This window comes from Oratosquilla oratoria, unplaced genomic scaffold, assembly GCF_046742065.1.
Source record: "Oratosquilla oratoria isolate Oo_2021 unplaced genomic scaffold, ASM4674206v1 SCAFFOLD45, whole genome shotgun sequence".
Taxonomy (NCBI): domain Eukaryota; kingdom Metazoa; phylum Arthropoda; class Malacostraca; order Stomatopoda; family Squillidae; genus Oratosquilla; species Oratosquilla oratoria.
Genome location: NW_027467710.1, coordinates 3639209 through 3654551, shown reverse-complemented (window position 1 = coordinate 3654551; position 15343 = coordinate 3639209). Strand labels below are relative to the sequence as shown.

Below are 15343 nucleotides of genomic sequence, written 5' to 3'. Positions count from 1 at the left end.
TCAGTGATGAATTATGCGAGTCCTGCATGGGCTCCTAATCTCAGTGAGACACACCACAACACCCTTCAAATCATACAAAACAAAGCCCTAAAAACAATTACAGGCTGCACAAATACATCACCTACAGACCATTTACACCATGAAACAAAAGTCCTCAAAGTCAAGGACCACCTCGTCATGAGAGGCACACAAACACTTGCTGCAGCCACCACAAACACTTCACACCCGCTACACTACATAGCAGAACACCCACACACACCAAGAAACATTAAAACTACACCCATAGACCTTTATTACACACAGATACTCTCTTCTCTTCCTCCACAACCACCAAATACCAGCCTCCGGAAACATATTCATAATCATGTCACTCACCGCTCCATTAACACACTGAAAGACAACACACTGCTGCATGCCAGACCCCCTGATATCCACCCTTCTGAATCCTCTCTCCCACGTAAGGACAGAGTCCACTTGGCCAGACTGCGATGCGGTCACCACCCAGCACTTCTAAGCTACCAGAAGAGGCTGGACGACCGTGTTGTGAACAGCTGCCCAGGATGTAACACTTCACCCCATACCATACAACACATAATGGAAGACTGCATTATACACAATCATGCACGCAAACAACACAACATACACTCTATAAAGGATTTGTGGGAAAACCCAGTTTCGGCTGTGGCCTTCCTTGGGGAGACGGGACTGCTCGGACAGACAGTCTAGGGAACGACAACAACAACAACAACCTATCCCCCAGCTGTCGCGCATTCAGCTATCGCATTTTACTGCTATCACGCATACATGAAAAGCTGACACAATTTCCATATCGCGCATCAAATTGGCTGTTATCGTGCGCCTCTAGCCCAAATTTTCATATCACGTGGCACACGGCTGCTATCACATGTCCCCTTGACATCACGGGTGGCGGCCATCTTTGTTGGCTTGAGCTGCACTCTGATTGGTCAAGGGTTTGTTTACATGTACAGGCCACCACACTACACCATGCATGGTGAAATGTGTTGGAGGGTTTGCTGGAGGACTGACGCGGGAGAGTAGAAGGTGAGCCACAGTCAATGCAGGCAGAGGCAGAGGCAGCTGCACAAGAGGACACAACAGAGGATGAAATCCTGGAAATGATACAGCCAGCCCCTGTTACAGTTGCTGACATCATGGAAGAGGACAAGGAGGAGGGTCAGGTAACCACGCATGCAGGACTCACCATAGCCGGTGTCAAGGAACTGATCAACTTGGGCATCAGGATGCGGCACCTACTTGAGCATGATAGCTCCATCAACAGTGAAGCAAGATGTTCGTTACAACGAACAGTATCATGCCCACATCAATGCCCTGCGGCAACGCTAGATCACAAAATTCTTACGCTGAAGCGCTGAGACGCAACCAGCCGACCCACAACCAGGACCATCACAAAAGGAGGATTCTGGGGATGATGCAGATGATTTTGAGGGTTTTGAGACTCCTGCAGCCATAGATGACTTCCTCGACGAGATACAATGTCAAGTGGGTGGTCAGTAACAAGCCACCCCAGCCTTGGAACCCCTCTAACCCAAGCAAGCCCCTCATCACCCTCAAAAAGGTAAAATGTCTATTTTTCATTTTATAGCCTTGATGCATTCATTATATTACAGCACTGGGTTGTATGTTTAAGCAATTTTGTTAAAAAAGGTGAAAACAGTGAAGATAAAGGAGAAATATTGGTGAAGTTGGAGGAAAATTTTTGGTCTGGGTACCAATTATAATTAATACCATTAGTTTTTAAGTTCCTCTATCATGTTTTCAGCTAACGCATGGCTTTAGCTGCACCCAGCGTAATGATGGGAATTTAAGGGGCCCGGGAGGTTTGTCAATTTAAATGGCTCGCGCAAGAATAGGCCCTAAATATTTATAAATATGTCTTGTTTTCACTTGTCTAATTCTATGAAACAGCTATATTTTTGTACATCTGGCATCAGCATGACTTCCTCTTCCATGTGGTATGCACAGCACACTTCAAGCCTATGTTACCCATCAAACATCAGAGTAGACTGATGCATTAACACCTCACTGACTGTAGAGATATGGTGTTCCTGTGCCGCTGTTTGTCTTATTTCCTGGACATTACTACACTTACTAGATGTCCAATCATCAACTGCATCACAATGAAGAGGAAAACCAAGGAAAAGATAAAAAAAAAAATTAGCCAAAAGTGGAATGAAAGTTGTGCTAGAAGGAGGGCAAGGCATAAGAGGCTTGGAGGGACACCACCTCCTCACACATCACCACGACCTCCACTGCCAACACCATCTCCACCACCATATACCACCACACCTGACAACACAGCTGACAAAGTGCTTTCTTCCAGATGAAGAGAAGATGAGGAAAATTCAGGAGGAATAGAAAATAGCTGGCGAAGGAGAAACATATGGGGCTGGGATCGCGCCTGTGTTGGATAATCAAACACCTGTTTGGTAATTTGTCATTGAGCAGAGGAAGATGCTCATTGCTGGTAAAAATAAACCACTCTGCAATGATTTGACAAAGTGATGACACCCCAGCAGTGAGGTTTTAAACCGGTAAAAGCGCAAAATCTTCAATTATGAAAAGGACCGCTTGGCGAGTAACAAATACATTTTAATGTAATATATATAGTAGATATGTATATATATGAAAATATTTACTGTCAACTTATTCAATATACATTATATAATAATGTGTGTGAATATAATAAAAATCGCACAATAAATAACAGAGATATACAATGCTGAAAACTTTAAACGCTCGTATCTCAAAACCACAAATATTTGCAATTAAAAATATGCCAACATTTTTTAATCAATTGTAGCAACCTGAAAATGCTTCTGGTAGTATATATCTGTATTCCCATGCCTGTTTTTTGATATCTTGAAAAACAGAGCAACAGGCTCCATCTAAGTGGAAAAAAACATGAAAAAAAAGGGGTGATGTAAGTGACCATACTTACGACACCTATATCTCACGTCGTATAATGAATTTTTAAAAAAGTAGGTGTGAAAGGGCTTATAGGATCTATAGGTATTACCATGAAAAAGCAGGTCTGTAGTACAAAAGATACGACATACATATTCAATTACATCAAAAAAAGTTATGACGTCAAGATGTAGCAAGTTCTCAGGTTCACAATATATTTCTACCTATATTTTAAACAAAACCTGAAAGTTTCAAGTTGAAAGATCATAAACTTTTTTTTAAATGATTTTTTTTTTTGTTAAGGTGTTCAGTCCCCCCTTAAGACATTTGAAAATATCTTAATAGACAAAAACGTTCAGTATCTGTTTTTCAATTTCCTGGTGGTTTCTGCAAAAATCGTTTATCACGTGTGTTTTGTGATTTCTTTGCATATATATATATATATATATATATATATATATATATATATATATATATATATATATATATATATACATATATATATATGTATATATATATACATATATATATATGTATATATATATATATACATATATGTTCTTATTAGCATATACATATGTATATATATATATATATATACATATATATATATATATATATATATATATATATACATATATATATACATACATACAGTGCAACCTCATTTAATGAGCATAATTCATTCCCAAATTTTACTTATAATGCAAAACTCATTGAGCAAAAAAAAAGTTCCCATAGAAATTAATGTGAAATATGATAATGCATCCTGTGCTTAAGAAAAAAATACCCAAAAATAATTTGTAATATCTAAAATTGACTTTTAAATTATAATTATTGATGCATAGAATAAAAAGATTTTAATGTACAGTAAATCAACCTAGGAAAGAATAAATAATTAGTAAAATGAAATAAGAAGAAATATTAATACTGTTGTAATTTAAGAAAAAAAGAAGGTAACTCTTGCAGCAAGGGAAGCAGAGAAAGGGGGAGGATTGTTGAGGTGAAGGAGGATAAATATTTCACCAAGGGATAGTCCTCTTCACTTGCTACTACAATAGTCTCAACTGACTCATACATACATACATATACCAATAACTATTTCCCCCTTACAAGGGAGGTAGTCAAAAAACAAAGGCATAAAATCCAATCCCACCCATTCCATCTTCACATTCTCCACTCCCATTCACCCCCTCCCTCACTCTTACTCTGGCTCCTCCTGGATGATGGATCATCCCTGCATCTTGCCCAATGCCCTGGGTCAGAAGCAGTGCAGCAAGACACATTGACACCCCTCCCCAAACCCTCTATGCATTCACAAAAACCAACACCTCCCTTCTCAGCTTCAACTTCATCCATAATAATCTTGAAGAAACCTTCCACTCCACCACACATCTACCTATCTCTTCACTTACCAGTATAGCCACCCCTCTCTCCCTCATCCTCTCTTCACTCTTGACACCCTCCCAACTACACTCCCAAACTTACTGACTCACTAGCTTTAAATATTTTAGAAACATTGACACAACTTGCACAAGATAGTCGTCGACTTATGACCTATCCAACATATGACTGTTCGACTTTACAACTATCATCACCCATCTGCATAATATATATTTATACAGTAAAAGCCCTTGTATCCGGCATTCTATTAATAGGCAACTTCAAGTATCCGGCATATTTTTTCCAAGCATTAAAATATATGAAAATCTACATACATATAAAATCAATGCAAATCGATTCCAACTCCCACACGAGGCAGATAGTGAAGAGGAAGATGACCCAGAGCCCAAAGTTTCATGGACAGATGCAGCGAAAGATTTAGCAGTTTTTGTTAAGTTTGCTGAACAATGCAGTTACATGACCACGTGTGATGTCATGGCTGTTCACTGCATTCAAAATGAGTTTTTGCTGCAAAGAGGCAAGAGTTGCAAGCAGATAGACATAAGAGAGTTTATGAAAGGTGGACAGATGTTTAAGGTTAAGAAAAGTGTACAACCGACTAGCGAGACGAGTTTGTTGTTGTTGTTGTTGTTGTTGTCGTTCCCTAGACTGTCTGTCCGAGCAGTCCCATCTCCCCAAGGAAGGCCACAGCCGAAACTGGGTTTTCCCACAAATCCTTTATAGAGTGTATGTTGTGTTGTTTGCGTGCATGATTGTGTATAATGCAGTCTTCCATTATGTGTTGTATGGTATGGGGTGAAGTGTTACATCCTGGGCAGCTGTTCACAACACGGTCGTCCAGCCTCTTCTGGTAGCTTAGAAGTGCTGGGTGGTGACCGCATCGCAGTCTGGCCAAGTGGACTCTGTCCTTTCGTGGGAGAGAGGATTCAGAAGGGTGGATATCAGGGGGCAGTTTGTTGTTGACCATCGCATTTAATTGCCACACTCATAGGAAGTAAGAGAAGTACACTGTATGTAACATTACAAAACACATACAGTTTAATTGTAAAGATTTGGTGCTTTTATGGTTTATTGGTTTAAAACTGACATGGTTAGCAAATAAAGTGACTGCTGTTATGTTTTGTTGGTGTACAACTGACATGGTTAGTGAATAAAGTAAGTGATTACAGGCTTTATTATCCCTTCAAGTATCCGGAATTTTTTAATATCCGGCATGCCTTAGGGTCCCATTGATGCCAGATACAAGGGCTTTTACTGTAATATGTACTTATTAGTTCGTATTTTCACGCGCTACCCCCATGCCTGCCTCTCCATCTCTCAACGCACGATAGTGATGCTGCTCACTCACTCAGTGTCTCATTCACGCTTTGTTCATCACAGCGCTAACATCCTCCGTATCCACTGAAAAGTTTTATTACAAAATACCCCCAAGATGGCTCCCAAGAGGAAATTACCTTTGTCCACTCCCAAGTCTGCCAAGAAGGAAAGAAAAGCCATTGATCTGGACCAAAAATTGAATGTGATTAAACAGTTTGAAGGAGGAAAAAAGTGAATGCAATCGCATGTGATATGCAGTTATCACATTCAACTGTGTCAATGATCTTGAAAGACAAAGAAAGAATTCGTGAAGCTGTGAAAGGTTCTGCACCCATGCATTCAACTGTGATAACCAAGAAACATGGGGCCCATCCATGAAATGGAGAAATTGTTAAGTGTTTGGATCAGGGCTGCGGAGTCGGATGGTATAAGGTCCAACTTCGACTCCTTTGATTCCTCAGACTCCGACTCCTTTGATTCCTCCAACTCCGACTCCCGACTCCTTAACTCCTTGACCCCTATGTGGAAATCTATTCTGCAGATCCATATACCAGCCTCCCACACCTATTCAGCAAGCATTTTATAAATATTTTTCATGTATATTATTTTTTACGTGAAACATTCACTTGTTTGATAAATATACTCACATATACACTCAACCAGCTTTATATATGTACAGTATATGCACACAAGCATGTATATTCGTATAAACATATATATATTAAATATATAATGGTATTATCTATGCTCATGATCATCTACCAGCTTATGAGCACTTTCAGATCTGTCATGGCAGAGTTGCCACTTCAAGCTAGATATTTTCTTTTTCCTTTGTGCCCCTCCCCTCCCCCCAAAAAAAAAATCATCTGTTATTTCATTTGTCCAATCTCATAAACCTTCTATCACAATATTAGGAAAAAATGTGACAAATCATGATGAGGAAAGGTTAATGGAGGATGCCCTACCTAGTACTTACTGCAGAATTAATTTCACCATGTTATCATAAAAACCAGGAATCAGTTCAGGAAAGAGAGAGACAACCTTCCCCTGTGCACACTGTTCATATCTTCTGTTGTTCCTCCCCTTTTCAGTCATCATCAAATGCTGTGACATTTGCTCTAATGTCATTCCTATCTGGCCTCTGAGATTGGTCAAACTTTATCTCAGGGCACTTCCATTGACTTTTACATACATGAAGACATACGTGCATAGTGCATACGTAGTGGATATATACTATTGTCTACACTGTCATGTACATGTGTACATGATGGAGTTCTAGATGTTAACATAATTTGAATTAATTAGACTGTCAACAAACGTAAAGTAGCTAGTTTAAATTACTTAAAGATAAAAATCATCTGTCACTTGACAGTTGACAAATTATTCAGGAATTTGAATTAATAATTATATTTATTCAGTATTTATAAAAATAGAAATACATTCCACTGGCTATAACTCCCATAGTATAGAATGAATGAAATATTAATACAAACTACATTCTGGAAACTTCTATAAATGGTACATATTCTGTAACTAGCTATAAAACTATTCTATACTGGACGGTTATTAAATTTTCTCAACACAAAACGTATCAAATTTTTTAGATTTTTTAAACTTGGAATAATGAGACCTACTGCTTTCTATTTGCACAATAGCAACAAATTATTTCACAGTGCACATCTATAGACAGTATTTTACAGCTATTGTTGGCTTGCCAATTACTGTAATGGTAAAAATTCAGACAAAGCTTTCAAGAATATAACAAAATATATGTACTGTACCTTGAATACACCCGTATTATTACGTTAATAACTAGGTTGAAAATTCAATCTATAAAAATTTCTTATAATAAAATATTTTATATGTTCCTTGAATCTACCAGTATTATTACATTAATAACAAGGTTAAAGCTAAAATCTATACAAATTTCTTATTTGTAAACATTAAAAAAATAGGCTTTATTCATAATTACAGAACTTACAGACTACTCAATTGAAATTTGCAAATAAAAAAAATAGTAGTTTGTACTTTATATAAGTAGGGTAAACTGATATCATCTTAATGTAATGAAATGGTTGGTTAGATTAGCCTATGAGAAATATAGGTTAGACTCCTAGAATACCCTATGAATAGAGGCAGCCTATAGTCTAGGAAAAACAAATTCGACCCTACAATTTATGGTAAAAAGGTAAATGTGGATTATAAGGTTATTTTGGGATTATCTTTTTTTTTATATTAAAAAAATGAAAAAAAAAATAAATAAATAAAAAATAAATAAATAAATAAAAAAAAAATAAAAAAATTCATTAATTCATTAGTTTTATTTTTCTATTTTCTTTATTTTTATCTATTTATTTATTTTTTTAAAGAACCCGATAAACATGTACCAAAAGAAATAGGTTTTATATATATATATATATATATATATATATATACTGTATATATATATATATATATATATATATATATATATATATATATATACTGTATATACACTCTCTTCATCAAAGTTTTAAAAATAATACAAACTGCTAATGATTCGCTAGGTTAGCCTATCTCATAATCAGCATTTATCATACAACAGGTAGGACCTTACAATTGGCCTAGGCTACATCACTGGGAAAAGTAGGAAACTTTGGCAAAGTAATCTAAATTGTTCTTGCATCCAATGTTTATTGTTTACCAATTCCTACAAAAAGAAACATAGCCAAATCATGCAAAATGTATATCTTGTAGGTAATATTTAAGGTCTGGTAGTCACTCAATAGGCTACTATCAATAGTAGGGTTTTACAGACTATTCTGTATACCAGTATATCAATATTTGTCTTTACCAAGGTCACATTACACAATGTATAAGATTTGGCCTAAATATTTTCTTTTTACTATTATTAAGAGATTAAAAGAGGAAGGGAAGTTGATTCAAGTAGAGAAGAAAAGGTAAAAGGCAAAGATGAAAAGATGATAATGGAAGAGGAAGCGATAAGGGGAAGATGGGCAGAATATTTTAGGGAACTGTTGAATGTAGAGGAGGATAGGGAGGGAATGGTGATAGCAGTGGGAGGCACAAAGAAAATGAGTGATGGGTGAGGAAAATGAGGGAAAAATAAAAAAAGATGAGGTGGAAGTAGCGATTAAAATGATGAGAGCAGTTAAGGCACCTGGGTTAGATGGGTGTCATGCGGAGTGTCTGAAGAAGGGAGGTGAAGTAATAGTAGACTGGTTAGTGAGGTTGTTTAATGAGTGTCTAAGGGAGGGTAGAGTACCAGAGGACTGGAGGAGTGCATGTATAGTTCCGCTTTTCAAAGGAAAAGGGAACAAGTGTGAATGTAGTAGTTTCAGAGGGATCAGTTTGTTGAGTGTAGTTGGGAAGGCGTATGGGAGGGTTATAACTGAATTAGGAGAGGACCAGAGGAAGTAATTGGTGAGGAGCAGTGTGGGTTTAGGAGAGGTAGGGGCTGTGTGGATCAGATTTTTGTGATAAGACAGATTTGTGAGAAAGCTTTAGGAAAGGGTAAGGATGTCTTTTGGGCCTTTATGGATTTGTAAAAGGCTTATGATAGGGTAAACAGGTATTGGGGGAAAGCTGTTAAGAGCAGTCAAAAGTTTTTATGAGAGTAGTAGAGCCTGTGTTAGAATCAGAAATGGAGAGAGTGAATGGTTTGAGGTAAAGGAGGGACTACGTCAGGGATGTGTCATGTCGCCATGGCTGTTCAATGTGTATATGGATGGGGGTGGTACGGGAGGTAAATGCAAGAGAAATGGGCAGGGGACTGGAGTTGGTTGCGGAAAATGGAGAAAAGTGTGAGGTAAGTTAGTTGTTGTTTGCTGATGACACTGCATTTGTGGCAGGGTCAGAGGAGGCATTGGGAGAGTTAGTGACTGAGTTTGGGAGGGTGTGTGATAGGAGAAAGTTGAAGGTGAATTTGGGTAAAAGTAAAGTGATGAGGTGTACAAGAGGAGAGGATGGTGGAGAGTTGGAAGTAAGTCTTAAAGGGGAGAGGCTGGAGGAAGTGGATAGTTTTAGGTACTTAGGGTCATATGTGGCTGCAAAGGGAGGAGTAGAGGTAGAGGTAAGCTGTAGATTGAGAGAAGCAAACAAATGCCTTGGGGGATTTAAAAAAGTAATTAGAAATAGACATTTGTGAATTAATGCAAAGAGGAGATTGTATGAAGGGATGATTGTGCCGACAGTGCTGTGTGGGGCAGAGACATGGAATTTGAGAGAGGCAGAGAGGAAGAGTTTAAATGTGTTTGAGATGAAATGTCTGAGAAGTATGGTGAGGGTTACAAGGCTGGATAGAGTGAGAAACAAGGAACTGAGAAGGAGAGCTGGGGTGGAAAAGGAGTTGGCTGAGAGGGCTGATGAAAGCCTATTAGGATGGTTTGGACACATGGAAAGAATGGATAAAGGAAGACTGGTGAAAGGGGTATGGAAGGCAGAGATGGAGAGAGTGAACTTGAGAGGATGACCAAGGATGAGATGGATGGATGGGGTGACAGGGGCGTTGAGCAAGAGGGGAATGTCTGTGGAGCAGGGAAGGGAGGTGGCAGAAGATAAGGATGAGTGGAGAAGGGCTGTGTATAGATGATACTGTGATGAAAAGAAAGGGAAGAGATGGGAGGATGGGGGGGTTTGGGGAGTGGGAAACTGTGAATGATACTTTGACGCAGCCCGAAGGGACTTCTCCCCATCCTCCGTTTTCTATGTGAGGGGACGGAGAGAGGGGGGTCGCCAATTAAGTGAAGCGGCCTTGCTGTGGATGTGCTGTGTCCTGCATTGCTTCTGACCCAGGGTGGTGGGCGGGATGCAGGGATGACCCGTCGTCCACGAGGAGCTAAGATGTGAGGGTGGAAGGGATGATGGGTGGGAGTGGGTTTATGCCTTTTGACTTGGCTACCTCCCTGATAAGGGGGAAAAAGCCTTTTGTATATAGATGGATAGAATTATGGTTATGGGTTAAAGCATAAATATCTGGTACACTTAGGCCTAATTTGCAATTTTCTTTATAGCATGATCAGTTTTGGATTAGATTAAAATGGTTCGTGAATTTCTTTACTCTGATTTCTATTTTTCATTGCTTCACTTGTAGGCCTATTGTATTCACTAGTAACCATGATCAGTAGCCTGTTTCTATTTCGTATATTTCAAACCACTAAATTTCTTTGATAAATGTATGATTTTTCATATTCTGAAGTAGCTGTATCATAATCTAGCATATTTCTATTAAAGGAAAATGTGATGAAACTACCAAAAATGAAGGAAAAGAAAATTCACTGGGAGACACTGCTTCAGGCAGAATCTGCAGCTGTTTGTTTACATTAGTTAGTACTAGTAGCACACAATGCCGTCACATGGTGGCAGCACGAATTGATGTTTATTTATGTTGAAGTAAGAGCATTGCAGTATTGTACAAAATATTATATATATATATATATAAACAACCACTCCTCGTTTAACGATGACAATTGGGACCAGCGCACCGTCGTTAACCGAATTGGTCGTTAAGCGAAAGTGTATACATATACGTACATGTACTGTATCTACAATGTCCAGCAATACATGTATCTTTATTTTCATGTATTTTCCCTCTTTTATACAGTACATTAAAGCTTTATTTACTGTTTATTTACGGTGGTTAGGTTCCTAAAATTACCGTATATGACCAAATCCGCGTATGCTGACATTCCATATTGAATACCGGGACATTTTTTTAGTTTCGACCATGGGCACAATATAGCAATAGAAAATGAATTATTAATTTTGTAAATTAAAATGTATCAACGTAATATGCAATTTTGTGGGCGGAAATGAAAGTAAAAAATACCTTGCTACAAGAAAATATGCTAATGAACGAAGTCGGTAGCATAGGCTTGGGACGTCATCTTGTCGTCTGCCAACGTCTCTCACGACAACGACAACGAGGACGAGCCGGATGACATTTAATTTGCAGGTAATGATTTATTAAACACAGGTTAGGTTAGTTTAGTTTAGGTTAGACGAATTAATTTATCATCCTTTCATTTCTTCGACATCGGCATATATCATAACAAACATGGTGTACCATTCGTCCGACATGACTTCGTTACTTACGAAATCTGTTTTAGCATTTATTTTTTCATTTTCGCTCACAAAATTGCATATTATGTTGATACATTATAATTTAGAAAATTAATAATTAATTTTCTATTGCTATATTGCGCCCATGGTCGAAACTAAAAATTTACCACTACCGGTATACACTGTACCCCAGGTAGTTTTTGCAGTAAAATTTTACTTTCGACCTTTGTTTGAATATAGCAATACAAAATTAAATAGTAATTTTGTAAATTAAAATGTATCAACGTAATATGCAATTTTGTGTGCGGAAATGAAAATAAAAATACGTTGCTACAACAGATTTCTTAAGTAACGAAGTCGTGTACGACGAATGGTACGCCATGTTTGTTGTGGTAGATGCCGACGTCGGAGAAATGAAAGGACGATAAATTTGTCTAAAACTAAACTAAACTAACCTAACCTAACCTGTGTTTAATAAATCATTACCTGCAAATTAGATATCATCCGGCTGGTCCTCGTCGTCGTCGTCGTGAGAGACGTTGGCGGGCTTTTCAACCACTCTCTCAGCTTTTGTATGGCTATATTCCTCCAATGGTCGAAAGTAAAATTTTACCGGTTAGGTTAGGTTAGGTTAGTTTAGTTTACTTTACTTTAGACAAATTTATCGTTCTTTCATTTCTCCGACGTCGGAATCTACCATAACAAACATGGCGTACCATTCGTAGTACACAACTTCGTTACTTAAGAAATCTGTTTTAGCAACTTTTTTTTATTTTCATTTCCGCACACAAAATTGCATATTACGTTCATACATTTTAATTTACAAAATTACTATTTAATTTTGTATTGCTATATTCCAACAAAGGTCGAAAGTAAAATTTTACCGAAATGGGCATACACTTGCAGAACAGCAAGACAATTTGATAATTCTGCACATGCGTTGAATACTACAAGCATTCAAATTGATGCATACCCATTCAAATGGGTCACAAAGATAGCGGTGTAAACATTACATCCGTGATGGTGGTGCCGACTAAGGATTTGCACGTACCTACCTACATGTTGCCCCTTTAGGCTCAGTTGTGCAAATTTCTAACGATCTCAAGTTGCTCATTTCCAAGAGAAAAATGGCTAATAAACATGAATTTAACATTAAAATATTTATATATAGATGCCTTACCTTTAGATTTTTACTTGGAAAACTAACTTGCCAAGGTTAATAACCAAATTTGCATTTAAATCGGTGAAAATTTGTTTGCTTTTAAAAAATTGGGCATACACTTGTAGATCAACAAGACAATTTGAATATCATGCACATGCACTGAACACTCCAAGCATTCAAACTAAGCCAAACAAATTCCAATAGGCCACAAAAGATGGCAATGTAAACAGTACATCCACGATGGTGGCACCATGCACAGATTCACATGTACCTATAATAATAATATTAAATATGCCAGCAATATTATATTAATCTATTGAGACCACCATCATTTCTCAGAGATCATGCTAGCTAGTAAATCTAGATGCAGCAGATGTGTACTTAGTTAATAATATTTACACTCAACTACCATACTTAAATATCCCTCCTACAATAAACATGATGCCATCATCTTAGGCTGCCTTCAATTGATATAATCTAACTAACAACTGTATCTCCAGCCTTATACATGAAATTGGAAGATGGAATGCAGTATGAGTATAGAGTAACTTAATAAATATCTACACCTGATATGCTATATCTGATTTATATAAAACAGCCATAACTAAAGTTAATTGACCATTAAGTTTTATTATTTCAACTCATATCATGGCAAGTTTTACATTGAGGTACTACCGTACTTTCACATCCAATTTCTTGTACAAAGAAAAAATGTCTTGTGTTAAGTCAAATTCCAAAACATATGTTGCACTCAGAACACACTACACCTTTGTGAAGGGTGGTATGCTTTCATCAGAATCCTTTCTTTAAACTAAGATTATACATATAACATTGAGAGGAATGTGAAAATGACAGTTTCAATCATCAATGACTTCTAACTTCTTGGTCTATTTATGAGTTATTTCCACAAGTCATCAATTTAATCAATCATACATTGACTGCCAATGGTCGATACGTACAAAACTACATTTGAATCCTTGGTAAAAATAACTAAATTCATATGACAAAATGCCTACCAGACACCAAATAGCGAAGACTCCAACTTTCTGTTGACGTCGCCCACCGATACCAATGTTTACGTTCGAAACCAGCTGAGCTGACACATTAGTTTATGATTTGTCCGACAGATGGCAAATTACCATACCGTTTTGTAGATATATAAAATTCCCTTCAAACTATTTTCAATCATCAGTTTCTGTATTAGACAGCTGATAATATTCTGTAAGATATACCCAATATGCAGTCATTGTACATGATATGGCACCTATATAGTTTGATCACACCTACCAATAAATCCAAGTACTTGCAAAACTTGCGAACGTAAACGTTGACGCGATCACCCGCAAAAATTGCGATGACATCATTTAGTCGAAGGCGTGGTGCATTTTTTCGGCCCACCTTCACAAGTTCATACAATGAATTTATTTTACTATAAGATGGAAGGTCATGTATGAATAATAAGTTGTCATTTGTAAAATATAAACGACGCCAATAATGACCCCACCATCTTTATATGAACGTGCTATCAGACATGTTGAAAAGCTAAAATTCACAGACATGTACTTTATATATATATATATATATATATATATATATATATACATATATATATATATAATATTGTATAAATATATATATATATATATATATATATATATATATATATATATATATATATATACAATCACGAAGAACCCACAGTCGGAATAAGAGGAAACTTTAGAAGAATGTGTAACTTCTATATTTCGGCTAATAGCTATAGCCCTATTCAGGAAAGTACAGATTACAAGAATTTGCAGACATAAGTACAATGAAATGTGAGTAGAAGGGGAACACGCAGAGTTAAAACAGGACGACCCGTCACGCAGGGCGGAGTCAGAGGTGAGGGGATGTGTGGGTGGAGGTGTGAGATCATGAGTGAAACGGGTGGGAAGCAGGGTCAGGAGGGTGATAATTCTTAACCAAGCGGCTCACAGCTAGCCGTGAGATTGTCCGGGGACCATTGACCTTTGGAGATATTCAAATTCGGACATTCTTCGATTAAGGCTGATTCAACAATTTTTCTTCTAAAACTACAGGTGGACTTAAACAAAATTTTGGCCTTGTCCCAGTCAAGACTGTGATTTTTTATACTGACGTGTTGGAACACAGCGAGATTTTCTTTGGCATACGTAATGGATCTTTTGTGCTCCATTAACCTGGTGTTAAGATCCCTTCCTGTCTGACCAAGGTACATTAAATCACAATCTTTACAAGGAAGGCTATACACTCCTGGGGACTCATTTCCCTTCAACCTTTGATGAACATTAACAATTTGTTTATGAACCGTATTAGGATAATGGTAGTCAACTGTGAAACGCTTGTTTGGAATTAATTTAAAAGAAGAACTGATGGAGTTACAATATGGGATTTTTAAAACATCTTTGAAAGAGGGTTGTGTGGTGGGAACTGAAT

At 37.3% G+C, this 15343-nt stretch overlaps 1 protein-coding gene across 3 annotated transcripts in view; it reads right to left on the bottom strand.

Annotated features, from left to right (window-relative positions):
• Positions 1-14299, bottom strand: part of LOC143023129 (uncharacterized) — a 136882-nt gene extending 122583 nt beyond the window's left edge. For 2 of the 3 annotated variants that reach the window (XM_076181638.1, XM_076181640.1), the window contains exon 1: positions 13906-14004. The gene's annotated coding sequence lies outside the window, so the exon portion shown is untranslated. Of the gene's footprint in view, positions 1-13905; positions 14005-14176 lie in introns of those variants that run through there. The other variant, XM_076181639.1, reaches the window with a different exon arrangement.
• Positions 14300-15343: the final 1044 nt, after the last annotated feature.